The sequence below is a fragment of the Hyperolius riggenbachi genome, chromosome 2 (assembly GCF_040937935.1).
Source record: "Hyperolius riggenbachi isolate aHypRig1 chromosome 2, aHypRig1.pri, whole genome shotgun sequence".
Lineage (NCBI taxonomy): Eukaryota > Metazoa > Chordata > Amphibia > Anura > Hyperoliidae > Hyperolius > Hyperolius riggenbachi.
Genome location: NC_090647.1, coordinates 444,323,355 through 444,340,162, shown reverse-complemented (window position 1 = coordinate 444,340,162; position 16,808 = coordinate 444,323,355). Strand labels below are relative to the sequence as shown.

Below are 16,808 nucleotides of genomic sequence, written 5' to 3'. Positions count from 1 at the left end.
GGGCACACGTCACCAGAAAATAAACGCACTGCGGGCAAACGTCACCAGAAAATAAACGCACTGCGGGCAAACGTCACCAGAAAATAAACGCACTGCGAGCAAACATGTCGCCAGAAAATAAACGCACTGCGAGCACACGTCACCAGAGAATAAATGCACTGCGGGCAAACATGTCACCATAAAATAAATGCACTGCGGGCAAACGTCACCAGAAAATAAACGCACTGCGGGCACACATGTCACCAGAAAATAAATGCACTGCGGGCACACATATCACCAGAAAATTAACGCACTGCGGGCACACATGTCACCAGAAAATAAACACACTGCTGGCACACGTCACCAGAAAATGAATGCACTGTGGGCAAACGTCACCAGAAAATAAACGCACTGCGGGCAAACGTCACCAGAAAATAAACGCACTGCGGGGAAACATGTCGCCAGAAAATAAACGCACTGCGGGCAAACGTCACCAGAAAGTAAACGCACTGCGGGCAAACGTCACCAGAAAATAAACGCACTGCGGGGAAACATGTCACCAGAAAATAAACTCACTGCGGGCAAAGTTCACCTGGAAAAAAAGCATTTACTCACCTGGCAGAAGACTCCTATGGCGCGCATCTCCCCTGGACGATCCTCCTGAAGTCTCCCACGCTGACAGGCAAAGCAGGGCTACGGCAAGATAGCGCCCCGAAGCCCTGTACTGGAGACACAAATAGTCTCCAGTACAGGGCTACGGCTACCATCTTGCCGTAGCCCTGCTCTGCCTGCCGATGTTGGAACACCGGAAGACAATAAGGCGGCTGGAGCGGGGCTGCGGGCAATGAACTGGCACGGCGTCTATAGACGCCGCTGCCAGTTCATGAAGATAGAGTGGCCAGAGTCCCGAGGCCAGGACGTCCCGCTGCTAAAAGCGGGACGTTTCCCTGGACCTCATGCAGCCTGGGACAGCTGACCCCGAATCCGGGACGCGTCCCGGGCAATCCGGGATGTCTGGTTACTCTACCCAGTATAGGTTAGCCAGACATAGGTACCCCCCACCCCGCAGGCTGTGGCAATGCAGAGAAGGAGGGGGAGCAGTGGCACAATGGGACTCAGTCCCTGGGAGGGGGACTGACTCCTCCCTCCCTCCCTCTCCCCTCTGTACTCCTTCCTACATTCAAGAACTATCCGGTAGCGATGGGGGGTGTCAGCAGTCACTCACCTTCAGGTGATGTCCATGTGCCGCTGGGCTGCTCTGTGTACACCGCTGCTCACAAGAAGTAGTAGTTTACACTGCCACCCCACCGCTGCGGGACACTTCTTGAATGGAGGTGGGAGCATGGAGGGGTACCCAAGGAAGGGGAAGGAGGAGTCGTCCCCCCCACGGCCAAGTCCCATTGTGCTGCTGCTCTCCCCTCCTTTATTGTGCCCTTTGCCTCACTGCGTCCAGGGCAGTCACACGGCCCGTCTGTCCCTAAAAACACAGCTGATCATGTCAACATGAGCATTAAACCATCACACACAGTCAAGCATTTCCTGGTTGTGTGTACAGAAGCCCACACCCTCAGAGTAATGTGTGGTATCACAAGCATAATGTCTGCCAGCATTATGGGGGAACATCTGTCACAGCTAACACCTTCACTGCTGGCTCTGTTCTTGGAGCATGTGTTTTTTCATTGTTTAGTGACTAAATCCTTTTTTTTCAAATTACACATTATAGATTTATTTTATGTGCATAGCTAAGCTACAGTATATTTTACTATTCCAATTTAATCTTCACATTTGCTTCTGTTAAAGTCAAAATGACTTACCTGTGTGTAGCCAAAAAGAGTAAAAATCTGTTGTCCAGACTAGGGTCCCCCAGCATATCGAAACCCTGAGAGGGCCACCCAGGCAGGGGTGGAGCCTTCTAGAGTACATGTGGGTGTCTATAGATTGCGACTCAGGGCACAGGGCCCAGTCCCATTCAAGCGGAGGAACATGACCAGTACACTTAACTTAATGGCAAGAAAAAAAATCAAACAACATACTATATAATCTAATATAATTCCTGAGTGGAACAGTTAAGAGAATGTGATCTGTCTATTATCACCAAAGCCCTGCCTGGTGGGATCTGATAAAAATTCTGGAGGCAGGGTCCAGATCTGCGTAGGGCGTGATGTTCCATAAAAAGAAGGGGAGAAATTTGTTGAGATCCCCAAATAAAGTGTAAACCATATCAAAGGGATAGAACTGTAACACAAACGTAGAATGATCTGTCAGTGGTGTAATGCAGCATATTCTTAAAAGTTAGTAGGGTCAACTTAGGAGTGCTGTACATGTCCCCTTTCAGTCCACAACATGTTGTTTTGTTGGATTGCTAGAGGGGATGGTGGACAACAGGACCATTGACATAGGATTCCACCTGAAGAAGACCTTGTCTTTATTGAATAAACACTATACTGTAGATGTACAAGCACCACATTTAAGTCTATGGACCCTAAGGGCATGATAAAGTTCCATAGATCAACATGTGCTTGTACATCATGGTGTCCATGCAATAAAGTCAAGAAGATTCACCTATTTAAAGTGCTATTGGAGTCTGGGGTATTTTGTATTGTTGTACTTTGCTACCAAAAGTGGATCCAAGGGTTTCCAGAATGACTTCATGCTGAAACACATTATCTTCTGAAATCAATTTTAGTTGAGTGATTGGTTGGTTTTGATCTTGGGATACCCTTTTTTTCCAAAGGATCCCCAATCTTAATTTATATTGTTCACAGGTTTGAAATCAAAAATGCACATTAAACAGAGAGCCAACTTAACGTATACCTTCTCTGATGACAATCTTGGAGAGATGTAGCATTTCCAAGTGAACTGAAATTCCCATGCATGCCCTACGCAGGAGATGTGGTTTTTTTTTCAAGGCCTTCATAATCCCGTACATATTGCTCTCAAATGACTGTTAGTACTGCTTCTGGAACATTGCAATAAAACTGACCTGTTTCCCCCATGTGTCATATTCAGTCATCTGGAGAACCATGAAGCAACACGAGAGTATAAATATTCTGTAAACAAGCAAAAAAGTAAAAGGACTAAACTAAAGAACTCTATAGTTTAATACTGGGAAATACTGGGAAACACAGAATATATACAGTATATTGTATATGTAAACATTTATATGGTGCACTTGTTATTGCACTTAACCTTACATTCGCTAATTAAACTACCATTACAAAATGCTGCATTAACTTTATTAAGTTCCAATCCACTTTGGTCACCCCTGATTTGTTTAGCTTTTTATAGTTGTAATAAAATCCATATCTGATATTAGCTGCAATGCATAAAACTGTGTACTTCAATATCATTTTCTTCTCAATAAAATCTAGGTTTTACTATGGTAATCTCCCTAGTACACGAACAATTCACTTAACAGGCAGGCCTTTTCCTTAAAAAGTGCTATGTGTTGTCCAGTCAGTATATAGCACAATCATTTTTTAAGGAGAGTGCCATGCATGAGGCTATTTGAAGAAAAAAAAAACAACCTTCAGTATTGAAATTTGCATATTTATTACAGTGAAGTAATACAGTATAGTACCATCATGTGAATTATTTAAGCATCTTCCTAGATTATAACCAACTAAAGAATCCTCCATTTCCCTGCACTGAGTCAAGAACAAATTTTAACAGCAACTTGCCCTTTTCAAATGTCTCAGTGGAATAGTTTTCTATACTGCTAATTGCATGAAGAATGTAGTGGAGTAACACTAAAAGCTAGTTATTATAACTTCTTTCTGCTTGTGTTGGTCCCTTATCTAACCTTTCACTGTCGTCATTTAAGCAAGTAAAAATCACAGTATCACGCACGCACGCACACACACGTGTTTAGTTCTGTTGAACTAAAAGAAAATTAAAATAGAAAAGTAACATAGAGTTTTAATACTTGACACTAGACACTAGCCATTGACAGTAGACTTTCTTTTTCCTTAAAGGACAACCGAGGTGACATGTGACATGGTGAGACAGACATGTGTATGTATAGTGCCAAGCACACAAATAACTAGGCGGTGTTCCTTTTTTTTATTTCTCTGCCGGAAAGAGTTAAACATCAGGTATGCAAGTGACAGATTCTGTCTGGGTTGGGACTGGGTTGGACTGGGTCCCACTATAGTATAACCCTCACTGATAAGTAATTAGAGCCATAAAACACTTTCCTGTCACTAAATGGCTACTGAGAGCGGAAAAGAGGATCAATAATTCATAGATTTGACCTCTGGCATACTTCAATGAAGTATATAATATAAAACTGTGGGATATCTAAAAAAAAAGTCATTTTTATGAGAAGGAGGATAGATACAATTGCTTTTCTTATCCGTTTATTTTCACCTCAGCCCTTTAAGGCAAATCTGAACTGGAAATTAACCTCATTGCCGGTTATCCCGAGCTCAGCTCGGGGTAACCTGCGTAGGAGGATTTCTCAGGCCCCGCTGGGCCAATTTTCAACATTTTTTTTTCCTACACGCAGCTAGCACTTTGCTAGCTGTGTGTGGTACGCGATCGCTGCCGCTACCCGCCGTGCCGAGCTGCCCCCCCCCCCCAGACCCCTGCGCAGCCAGGCCAATCAGTGCAAGGCAGTGCTGAGGAGCGGATCGGGATTCCCTCTGACATCCCGACGTCCATGACGTCGGTGACGTCATCCCGCCCCGTCACCATGGCGACCGGGGAAGCCCAGCAGGAAATCCCGTTCTGAATGGGATTTCCTGCTTACTCTGAACGCCTGAGGCGATCGGAGTGGGTGGGGAGATGCCGCTGCTCAGCGGCTATCATGTAGCGAGCCCTGGGCTCGCTACATGATTTAAAAAATTAAAATAAAAAAAAAGTGCTGCGCTGCCCCCTTGCCGCAGGAATTGGACCGGCAAGGTGGTTAAAAGTCAAAATAAACATGCACACTTCGTACTTACCCCCCGTGTAGTCTACTCATCAATCTCTTTCTCCTCTCCTGGATCCTGCTTGTCCATTGAGATCAATGGAATTCTCCATCTTATATACTGAAAATGGGCATTACCCCATAACAGCTTCCTGGTCAGCACACTTTTAAACTTTAATATTGCCCACTTGAGCCATAGAGAAACATGGACATTGCCAGTTGTCCTTTCAGTTATAACGGACAGCAACTTATATATAACTGAAAGCAACTGATATTGAGAAGCGCCTTATTTGTGGCTACACGCAATATTAGACACTGCTGTTTGACCTGTGGGGGAGGGTATGCACCCACAAGGCACATTGCCAGTGCAATAGAATTCTATTAATTCGTGAGTTTGTCTTCATTGGGGTATACCACCTCGCTTTTTTTAATTTTATTTGTTTCTAATGCATTTTATCATCTCTGGGTGCCTTATTCCCCTTTATCCAGCAACTGATATTGATCAGTTCTGACAAAATCTTGTCAGAACTGGAAGGAATTGTTGTAAGAAGAAAATTGTGAGTTTCTGAGAGGAACTGGCAGCAAGGTAAGTATGTTTATTTCAAATAATTTTACTAAGTTTAGGTTAACTTTAATGAATTTGGATTTTCTGCAGAAATATGCTTTTGGAATTCCTGGAATTGCTTCTTTTGTATTAGGCAAACTCAAAAATCACACTGTGTATATGATAACCCCCACAACGGACACGAACACTAAACACCAAAATAAAAAAACATAATGGCATAAAGTAAAATGCAATACATAATCCAGGACACCCAATTTAATGTGAATTCTCCTGCCTTCACCATCAGAAACACTTTCTTTATCTATATATTGCTGTATATCGATATAATCCATTAGATTGTAAGCTCGCAAGGGCAGAGCTCTCTCACACTTTTGTGTTTTGGAATTTGTCACACATTTATTCATATTAATTTTGACACTGTAATTACCAATTTTGTATTTTGTACAAACTATGTATTTCGTATATTGGTTTATACCATTGCCTGTATTTTGTACCGCAAATTTGTTTCTTACTTTGTACTGCATCATGGAATATGTTGGTGTTGTATAAAAAATAATTATAATAATAATAATATAACCCTCCCCCCTTCCTGTTATAGTTAGCCCAGGCTATGATGTCACACATCCTTCTCCTCCCAGTGCATTCTGGGAAACCATGTGTTGCTTCTGCTTCTGCTTATTTCAAAAGCTACAAAAAACTATACTGTTTATTTGTCTAAAGGACCATTGCTATTGTATTCTGTGACACAAAAGCTGTTTCTATGCAGACTTAAAATGTTGGCTTCTAAGACACACAATCTTATTATATGTGACATGATAATTGTCACCTGGTCTGATCAATTCTGGTCAGACCAGAAAACAACCACATGTCTGTAATGGTAGCTCATGATACTTAAAGCTTATCTGGCTGGGAGGAATTAAACCAGGCCTATTTTTTTATTCAGCCACATGGTATTGTACCTCAACAGCTGAATGTCTCCTTCTCTACACTTACCGCTTCTTAGAAATTAGAACACATGTTTGACTGGCATGAACATTTAAAGAGAACCCGAGGTGAGTATTCAGAGCCGTCTCACCCACCAGGCAGCTATAAATTCCTGCCTTGAGTGGCAGGAGGAGCCAGAAGTGCCGCTGAGAGTTGAGAAAATAAATGCCTCTCAGCCCACTTAGGTTCCATGCAGGGAACACACTTGACAGTTTTCGTACGCGTTTTCTGCACAGAAAAACTGAGAACTCATGTTAATCAATGGGCTAGTACACACTTACTGTGTTGTTCGCACGCAGAAAAAAAACTGACATTCTGCATGATGACTCTGCTCATTTTGGCAGTTGTCTCTATCAATTACATTAGCTGCTTTGAAAAAACGCGTGCGTTTTCCTGCATGGAAACACACTTGGTGTGCAGAAAAAGTATGCAGAAAAACGCGCGCGGAAAACTGAAAGTCAAGTGTGTTCCCTGCCTCAGTTTACACAGCAGCAGCTAACAGCAGCGCCTGACTGGACTCATAACTGGATTCACTGACTGATTAATTCAGTTCCTTCAGCTCAATGATTCAAAGAACCACAGTACTGAGTCAGTGAGAGAAGGCTCGGAGTACAGCACCAGCTTCTGAGTCCTGACTCTTCACTCTGATTCACTGATTCATTCAGTTCCTCTCTCTCTGCTACTGGTAACTGAGTGGATGTAGAGACTGAGCATAGCAGGATTAGCAGCCAGGCATGGACTGCCCCCCAGGCTTTTATTCAGTGATTTAGGGATGGTCTGGTGTATTCAGGCTTGTTATTGTACAGCAATGTGAAACACTAGGCTAGCTGATAAAAGTGCAATTAGAGGACAGGCAAGCTGGTAAATATACACAACATGATGCAGAACTTGCCTGGAGGGTCCCTGGGAAAACATCTGTCTTGTCTCTCCCCATTGTTATAATGACTGCATGTGCAGATAAGGTGTTAAACAGGTTGAAAAGTTTTGACAGTCCCTAGACTCCAGGAGGACTCCTTTCTGACTTGTGTGGGAGACTGACAGGGACAGCAGTCCTATTACCAGCAACTAGTCTCTGTGTAAATTGGGACTGCAATACAGATTAGCTCTCTGCTCCATCTCCTGCTATTCTCCTTTAGACTGTAAGCTCGCAAGGGCAGGGCTCTATCCCCCTTTTGTGTCTTGGAAATCATTATACATTTTATTCATCATGTTATTTTTATCACTGTCATTACTACTTCTGTATTTTGTATTCTGTATGCTGTATCATTTTTTTGTATTTTGTCACTAATTATGTATCTTGTATATTAGTGTACACCATTGTCTGTATTATGTACCCCATGTTTGTTTCTCACTTTGTACAGCACCACGGAATATGTTGGCGCTTTATAAATCAATAATAATAATAATAATAATTCTCAGTCTCACTACACTCCTCTTCTCTCTGGGCTAGTGCATGACAAAATCGCAATAGCAATCGCTAGCAATTTGCAAATGCTACTTGATAATTTGGGCTGAGGCTGCCATGATAATGGGCCTCAAGTCTTTTTCCCCACAGGCCAAAAGGTCCCAGTCCTCCCCTGGTAGCAGCATAGTGTGTGTGTATAGTGTATATGTACTGTGTGCTGTGTGTGTACAGTGTGTGTGTGTGTGTGTGTGTGTGTGTGTGTATGTATAGTGTGTGTGTGTGTGTGTGTACTGTGTGTGTGTGTACTGTGTATAGTGTGTGTGTGTACTGTGTGTGTGTACTGTGTATAGTGTGTGTGTTGTGTGTACTGCGTGCATGTGTATATTGTGTGTGTGTGTGTGTGTGTGTGTGTGTGTCTGTGTGTGTGTGTGTGTGTGTGTGTGTGTGTGTGTGTGTGTGTGTGTGTGTGTGTGCGCAAGTATTATGATTTTCGGGGGTCTTGTTGGGTGGGGTTCACCACAGGGGTGGGGGATATAGGGCTGGGGGGCAATCACGGGGGGGGGCGTCACAGGATTTCTCACCTGGAGTGACAAAATCTTAAGAGACCACAGAAACAATATTATGCTAGGATCTCAAGTTTTTATTTCCCTTTTAATGCATCCCAAAATTTTATTAGCTTTAGCTGCAGCGGCTTAGCATTGAATATGATTATTTAACTTGTTGTCAATCAGTACTCCTAAGTCCTTCTCCAAGTTTGATGTTCCCATCTGTATCCCGTTTATTTTGTATGGTTCTAAACCATTGGTATGACCAAAATGCATGACTTTACATTTTTCAACATTTAATTTCATCTGCCATTTATGTGCCCATATAGCCATCCTATCCAGATCATGTTGCAATATGTCACTATCTTCCTGAGAGTTGATGATGCTGCACAATTTTGTATCATCTGAAAAAAATAGCAGCATTGCTTTCTACTGCATCTACTAGATCATTAATAAATAAATTAAAGAGCACTGGACCCAGTACTGACCCCTGTGGGACTCCACTGCTAACAGTCACCCATTTTGAATAAGATCCATTGACCACAAGTCTTTGGTTTCTGTCCATTAACTAGTTCCCTATCCATGCACACAGACTCTTCCCCAGTCCTTGATTCCTCAACTTTTGCATCAGGCTTTTGTGGGGAACGGTGTTGAAGGCCTTTGCAGCGGGGCTCGTTTTGAAGCGGGGACGCGGCTGATTACTTGGCTTGAGAGCACTGAAGCGAATTATAAGGTAAAAAGGGGAAAATTAGTTTGCTTCAGTGTCTCTTTAAGCGTTGTAGGCAAAAAATTAGGAATGCTGTCTTTTTGTCTACAGTCTTGTTTTTGTTTTTTGTTTTTAACTATAAAGCTTAGGCAGAGTTTACATTTGTGGCTATAATACCTGAACGTCTGCTTCATCAGTGCATTGGGAAAATAGAAAAATAAGCTTGGCCATCTGAGGATCAAAATGGGAACTGACCTCTGATAATAATAGGGTGAAACGAAACTAGATTTAGGTGACATGCCTTTAATGTTGATTTACTATAGCGCCACAATGTCTTCATTGGTATTTATTCATTCTGATACCTAGGAGTGATGGTAAAGCTTCTTAAATAGCTGCTGAGGTGTAAAAACTACTAGCATTTATGAACAATTTTACAAAGGATTACCTTTATATTGTTACAACCTCTGATGCCTGGTCCTGAGAGAAAATAGTGATTTAATTATTCAGGTGTAAGTTGTTAAATTTAATTGCCCTTAAGGCAGCTTCTTTCATAGTGTGATCACACCTGCTTCAGGGAACAGAGACGCAGAAAGAGGATTTCAGGATGTATTTAGCATCTCAACTATATCAAGTTAACATTAACATTTTGTAAGATGATTTAAGAAGACAAGTTAAAGCGTGATTAAAATTGTATTAAGTTCATTATTTGTATTTACAGCTCTACATTATTTATTTACAACAGCTAAAAGTTGTTGACCTTTGTAAACCTTTGCTTTAATGGCTTTGAGTTAATGATAATTTGCTTATGTAATGTCCAAGAGTTTAGCATGATTTAAAAAAGCAAGTGCAGTGCACATTGGGCAGTAATGCACGTTTGGTTTTCAGTCATTTGAAATAATTTTGAATGCTGTTTAACATGACAGGACAGAGGTAGCACTTGTAGTGGTGCATGAAGAAAATGTAGAAAGTGTATAGAGGTAGAAGGAAGATAAGATTTTTCTGTGATAAGGTTTGAAGACTAAACTGAACTTGGACAAGTTTGTTTGTATGGTCCTAATGCAGTTCTGTATAATGACTAAATAAGAAAAGTAGGTTTTGAAAGCTTGCAAAACTCCCCCAAAATATTTGCAGTTAGTCATTAACCACTTTAGGATCCTTGGTACGCATATCCACGACCCTTTAAACTACACGTGCGGATCAGGGGGGTAGATATGCATGCTGCTGCCTTACCATCGCGTTCACGATCCCCGCTCTGTTTACCGTCGATCCACTGTCGCAGCCCCCTCCATCTGTGATCAGGATGTGACAATCTTTTGATTCCGTGTTCGGCTGTGTTCTATTAATAGAAACACAGTCTCAGTAGCACCATCTTGTGGCCAAAAAAGTAAAATACACCTATTTATGCCACTATACTGTTTTACATAGAAAGTTTATTATTATTTTTTTTATTTCATTACTTTTAACCCCTTCCAACCCTGCTCCACAGTTATAGAAATAAAACACTTGTTAAAAAAAAATAAAAAAAATTACATCATTTAATTTTTTTTACATAAATAGTTACCTTAGGGACTTTTCTAATATGTATATCATGAGAGTATATCATAAGTGAAAAAGTATTAAAAATCCCTAAATGGAAAAATGCTCCTTTATTTCCAGATAAAATATTATCACCATACATTGTACTAGGGACACATTTTAGACGTTGCAATAAACCAGACAAATGGGCAAATAAAATGTGTGGGTTTTATGTACCAAAGCACATTTTATTTTAAAACTATAATGGCTGAAAACTGAAAAATAATCTTTTTTCTTTCTTTTTTTCCTTATTATTCCTTCTACAATGGATATAAAATAATATAATTCATAGCAAAAACTACCACCCAAAGAAAGCATAATTTGTGGCAAAAAAAACTATATATAGATCATTTCAGTGTGATAAGTAACAATAAAGTTATCGCTGAATGAATGGGAGGAGCGATGAAATGTGAAAGTTGTTTTGGTTTTAAAGGGAAAAAACCTATGATCCTGAAGTGGTTAAAAGGAATGGGAAGTGAAAATAAACTTATGATATAATGATGTGTATGTGTAGTACAGCTAAGAAAAAAAACAGTACAGGAAGAGTTAAGAAACTCCAGTTGTTATCTATGCAAAAGAGCAATTGAGCTCCACGACTTTCAAAGTCGCAGAGAGCTCTGTCTTCTGAAGCTTATTATTGCAAGTGTCTGTTTTTTGTTTTTTTCTGCACAGGAAAGTTCAAAAGTTCACTAGCCTGCTCTGTGAAATCATTTAGAATACTGAGTGTAATGTGAAAATTGCAAATATTAAAGAATAATGCAATGTTATAAAAAAAAGATATAACTGAAAATACAAATATGAGAATATTTTCCTTGCTACTAATGTTCTAGTAATAATCTGTACTACACAACCAGTTCATTATATCATCATTTTTTTCACTTCAGTGTCACTTTAAGCAAGGAGTTTTGCCCCTTTTACATTTGCATTGGAAACCTGCGTTGCGTTACCCTGTTTTATCGTAGGGTAACGCAGTGGCAATGCAAGGCAATGGGGCCTAGCAAACTTAAGGCATATCATTGCACCGGAAGTGCCAGCTGACGCAGGGGCAACAGCACATTACTGCCGATTTTCTGCAGTGGCAGAAACAGAAGTCGATGGGTGATGCATACCTTTTAAAAAAGTTGGCGTGGCATTGTGGGATGCATGCATAGAACAATGGAATACAGCTGGGATTCACAGGAATTCCAATGATGTACTTCTTGTCCAGCAGGGAGTACGTCACTGGATGAGGGGTGTGCAGGGGCGGAGCTATGTATATGACCCTGTTGGTGCACTTTGCTGCAATTGTGGAAGGATTAGAGAACAAATGGAAGAAGAAGCTGGAGCTGCAAGTGCCTGCAACTGTATTGAAGAGAAGTAAATGGCAAAACAGGAATCTTCATGCGTTTACACTTTTTGAGTATACTGGTAATATTAATGCAAGCATTGTGCACTGTTTGAATTGTTTGTTTATATGTTGACAATGAATGTTTGTATATTGTAGTCTACCTGCCCCACATCAATAATTATATAGATGCCACCACCCACCTATGTGTATGTGTTTTATGGTTTTTTTTTTATGCAATTATGGGGCACAGCCCTTGATTCAACTTTCTTGATGCTTGATTTGATTTACAATTGTGCTCATATATAAGTGCATCTCAATAAATTATAATATCATTTAAATGTAAATTTAGAGCAGTAACTCAATTTAAGAAGCAAAACTCATATACAATATAAATTCAGTATACACACAGTGATATATTTCAAGCTCTTTTATTTCTATTCATCTTTTGGTTATGGCCTACAGGTAATGAAAACCCAAAATTCAGTATCTCAGAAAATGAGTTTTTTGTAAAAAGTTCAATACTACAGACTTGTGGTGTTTCATTCCACTCAGCTAATTAGATTAAAATATCTGCAAAGGTGCCGTGAGCTTTTAAATGAAGTCTAATTCGGTAGACCACACAATGACTCAATTAACTAAGCAGTTTAGACTAGTCAATAGGTGGTTTTTAGTCTACAGATGGTTTGGTCAGTTGCATCAAAGGGGAATTCACTATTACCAAATGTTTTATACCTGGTCTAAACCATTTGGTAATTAGGTTGGTAAAGCAGGGGACATGATCGAAAGATGCAATTCACAAACAAGTAGCTATGACTGACATCCTTGTCCTTTGATGAGCTCTCCTCTGCATACAATTAAACTCCTGCATAATTAATTCAAAAGGTTCCATCCTTACATCTAAACTACCTCACAGAATTACTTTACCTACAGAAATCAGCTGGTCTAATCTCTGTGAGAAAAAGTGGGCGTGGTTACTCCTTGTTTGCCTTTGTGAATTGTGTAATTACTGAATGTTAGACCAGGTCTAAAGACATTACACCAAACCATCAGTAAACTTAAAACCATCTGTAGACTAGTCTCTAAACTGCTTAGTGAATTGAGGCCAATCATGGGGAAGACTGCTGACTAGACAATCATTCACATCCTCCCTCCACAAGGAGGGTAAGATACAAAATTCATTGCTAAAGAAGCTAGCTGTATCCAAGCATATGAATGAAAGGCTGAAGGTAAGAAAGTGCACAAAAAATGCTTGAGCAAAAAGATTAACTGCAGCCATGAAAGGATTGTGAAGCACAGCTCATTCATGAATCTGGGGGAGATTTACAAGGAGTGGACTCCAGCTGGAGTAAGTGATCTAAGAGCCACCACATACAGACATTACCTGGGACATGGGGTACAACTATTGCATTCCTTGTATAAAGCTACCATTAAACCAGAGACAACATGAGAAGTGTCTAAACTCGGCAAAGTAGAAAACACACTAGACTGTTCCTCAGTCATCCAATGCCCTCTTTCAGTGCAGCGGTCTACCATGACATTTTAGAGCACTTCATGTTTTCCTCTGCTGACAAGCTTTGGCACCTGCCCACACTGCTGGAAAAAACACCAATACCTGTTTTAATGATCATGGTATTACTGTGCTTAATTGGCCAACCAATCAACCAGACCTAAATCCCATAGAAAATCTGGGGGTTATTGTTGAGGAGAAGATAAGAGACACCATACCCAAAAATGCAGATGAGCTGAAGGTTGCTTTCAAAGCATCCTGAGTTTCCATAACACGTCAGCAATACTTTGATCACCTCCACGCCGCAACTCATTAAAGCAGAAATTCAAGAAAAAAGAAACATGGCCAAATATTGAGTGTGTAAATGTACATACTTTTCAGTCAGCTAACATTTATTAAAAATCATGTTTTTTTTATTGATATTATGAATATTCTTATTTTCTGAAATACTAAATTTGGGGCTTCCATTGCCTGCTGTAAACCACTATCAGTAAAATGAAAAGTGATACACATTTTAAACATATCACTCTGCATGTAATCAATTTTCATTGAATATGGTAGACAAGATGAACACTGTTCATTACCCCACCGACTTAGCCAGGAGTAGAACCATGGGCAGCCAAGCCCCATCAGACACAGTAGAAAGGAAGGAAGATCCGCTCCACTGGCATAGTAAAAGTCCAAACTTTATTAGAAAATGAACATGTTGGACATGCCGATTAGCTCACGCGTATAAGTGCTTCAGAATCACTCCTTAGTCATTGCTGTGAGAGCTTTTTTAGCTATGACTAAGGAGTGATTGGGAAGCTCTGATACGTGTGAGCTAATCCGCATGTCCAGCATGTTCATTTTCTAATAAAGATTGAACTTTTACTATGCCAGTGGAGAGGATCTTCCTTACTTTCTACAGTGTGTTGAATATAAGTTTACTGTATATCATTTTTTAATTGAATTTCTAAAATAAATTAACTTTTACAGGTTACATTGGGGGATGGGAAGGGGATGGGCTGGAGTTTAGCCTCTACTGCAAAAAATATTGACTGAAGTTCCACTTTTGGTAAATCACAGGTCACTAGTGGGAATGAGTTAAATATTTGTATTTGTTGCTAGTGTGATGATGTTTGCATTCCTGAAATGAAATGACTCCACTAGTACTATTAATTGATCTTGGTCAGCATAAAATCTTTACACGGTATGATTTTTATTGGCATTTTAGTGGCTAATTCATCAAAACAAAATACAGAGGTGGGTTCTCTCCATTAGCAAGTGATTTGGATCAATACATATAATCTTTCCCAAAGGCTTTCTGCCTTTATATGGCAATATACTGCACTGCACACAATACACTTTACTATTTCAGAATCTCATTAAACTGTGCTCTTAATTTTATTTGGCTCTAAACATAAACTTTTTATCCACACCTCAGGGCAAACATAAAACAAATCGCCCTTTTTTTCTTAGTAAAGTATTTATAGCATGCACAACACAAATCTCTGAGCAACTGAATAATATAATTAAGAATTTAAGAATCCCATCTAGTCTTTACCCAATTCATGAATAAATATCTTTAATTGCTGTCTACTAAACTAGACATAGAAGTAATACTAGCAACATAAAGATACAACGCCAACAGTATAAAATACACTACACTAATGATACTGTTGCTATTACATTCAGTATTTATGGTTTGTTTATTTAGTGCAATGAAAGCCAAAAGCTGCTTCAGAAGGATATTCTCATCCCACTACTTGGTTAGTTTGATGAGAATGATGACCTTTTTTGGTCTGGGTAGGAGAAGCTGAACAGCTTTGTGAGAATCTTTTGTCTTCTCCTATTGTACTTAAAAGCCCTCTTCAGGGTTGGAGTTTTGGCTCTTGTAGATCATAGGAAATCTTCTTGAGATGCTCTCTATTTGCTCAGGCTTTCATCATAAATGTTATTACTGTGCCCATAAGGTTGTTACATTTTACTATCCGTACTCTTTGAGTGACCTCTGCTTTAAGACTTTTGAGTAATTTAAGCATCCATCAGTGAGTTACATGACATATTATTCACCTTCCAGCAAGTCCAAAACAGGCTGTCTGCATATTGGGTTGATGTATCTCTGTAAAATGTATTAGCTATAGGCTTGCTTTACACCATTGGTTTTGGGTGTAAGCCTGGCATCAGGGGCATAAAGAGATAATTTGCATATTCAGCAGAGGTGTATTGTGGGTAACCACAGTTACACATTTAAAGTTGAATTATCGTAAATACCTTCTGTTTAAAGAAGGCAAACCACACTAAGCATTGGTTTTTCGTAGGAGGGCGTTTCAGTCTATTTTAGTCCCCTATACTTTCCTAGTGATTTTGGGTCACCCTGAGCTACTTAGGTATTACATAGTTACATAGTTATTTGGGTTGAAACAAGACATATGTCCATCAAGTTCACCTTTCAGTAGAAGTTCTCCTATGGAAACTTAATATAGATGTCCCTGTGTACATTGGACATGCATACTTTGTTATGCTTTCTGCCTTTGGTAGAATACCTTTCATCATGAGATGAAGACATTTCTGTTTACATGTCTGCTTGTGCATAATGGTAAGTAAGTCAACCCCTGGGGTATTTTTGGTTAAACTTATACCATTTTGTTACTAAGAGAGAGGACATGGTGGTATCCAGACCAGTAGAGAATACTGAAGAAGTCTAAATAGCTGCTTCTTGCCACCAATGTGAGTTTCAGTGCTCTTTACTGATTTTTGAATCCATGTGACATGGCATAAGAGCAAGTGCTTGTATAGATACTTATCACTTAATTTGCCCCTTGGATATACTTACTTTTTCATGTCCATTGCTTTAATTACCTTTCCATTTCAGTCTTTATATAACCAGGATACAATATGTAAACACTAGTCCCACACCCTAATGAAATGTACAAAATAAAAAATAAAAGCAACCATGAAAAAAATAAAAAATAAAAATTAAATCACTTACATTTATTGGGTAGCAACAAAAAAAATCAAGGGCTTACATCAGTGGTGACTCCTTATAGCTTTATGGTAGACAGCACTCCTCAAATACGGCACGGATCGTTGCTGAAGATAAAACAGAAACCACGCTCCTTAATACAGTGGACGACAAACTCATTAAAAGACAACTTGAAAAGATCTCCAAGACACGGATATCATTGGAGTTACATGCTTCCACCTTGGCTGAATACTTAAAGACCGGCAGAATACCACAAGGCATTAGATCACATGTCAGTCCACCCCAGGCCCAGAACAAAAGTCCTGTAGGTGACCTTAAGTAGGTTCACTCTGCACGTT

At 39.9% G+C, this 16,808-nt stretch overlaps 1 long non-coding RNA gene across 4 annotated transcripts in view; it reads right to left on the bottom strand.

Annotated features, from left to right (window-relative positions):
• The window catches only part of LOC137544557 (uncharacterized), a 69,006-nt gene extending 52,427 nt beyond the window's left edge, over positions 1–16,579 (bottom strand). Inside the window, exons 1-2 of one of the 4 annotated variants that reach the window (XR_011025913.1) lie at positions 16,514–16,579; positions 2,794–3,029 (exon numbers count right to left, since the gene is read on the bottom strand). This is a non-coding gene — a long non-coding RNA (uncharacterized lncRNA). Of the gene's footprint in view, positions 1–2,793; positions 3,030–4,922; positions 5,091–16,476 lie in introns of those variants that run through there. The other 3 variants (XR_011025911.1, XR_011025910.1, XR_011025912.1) reach the window with 3 other exon arrangements.
• Between the last annotated feature and the right edge of the window lie 229 nt (positions 16,580–16,808).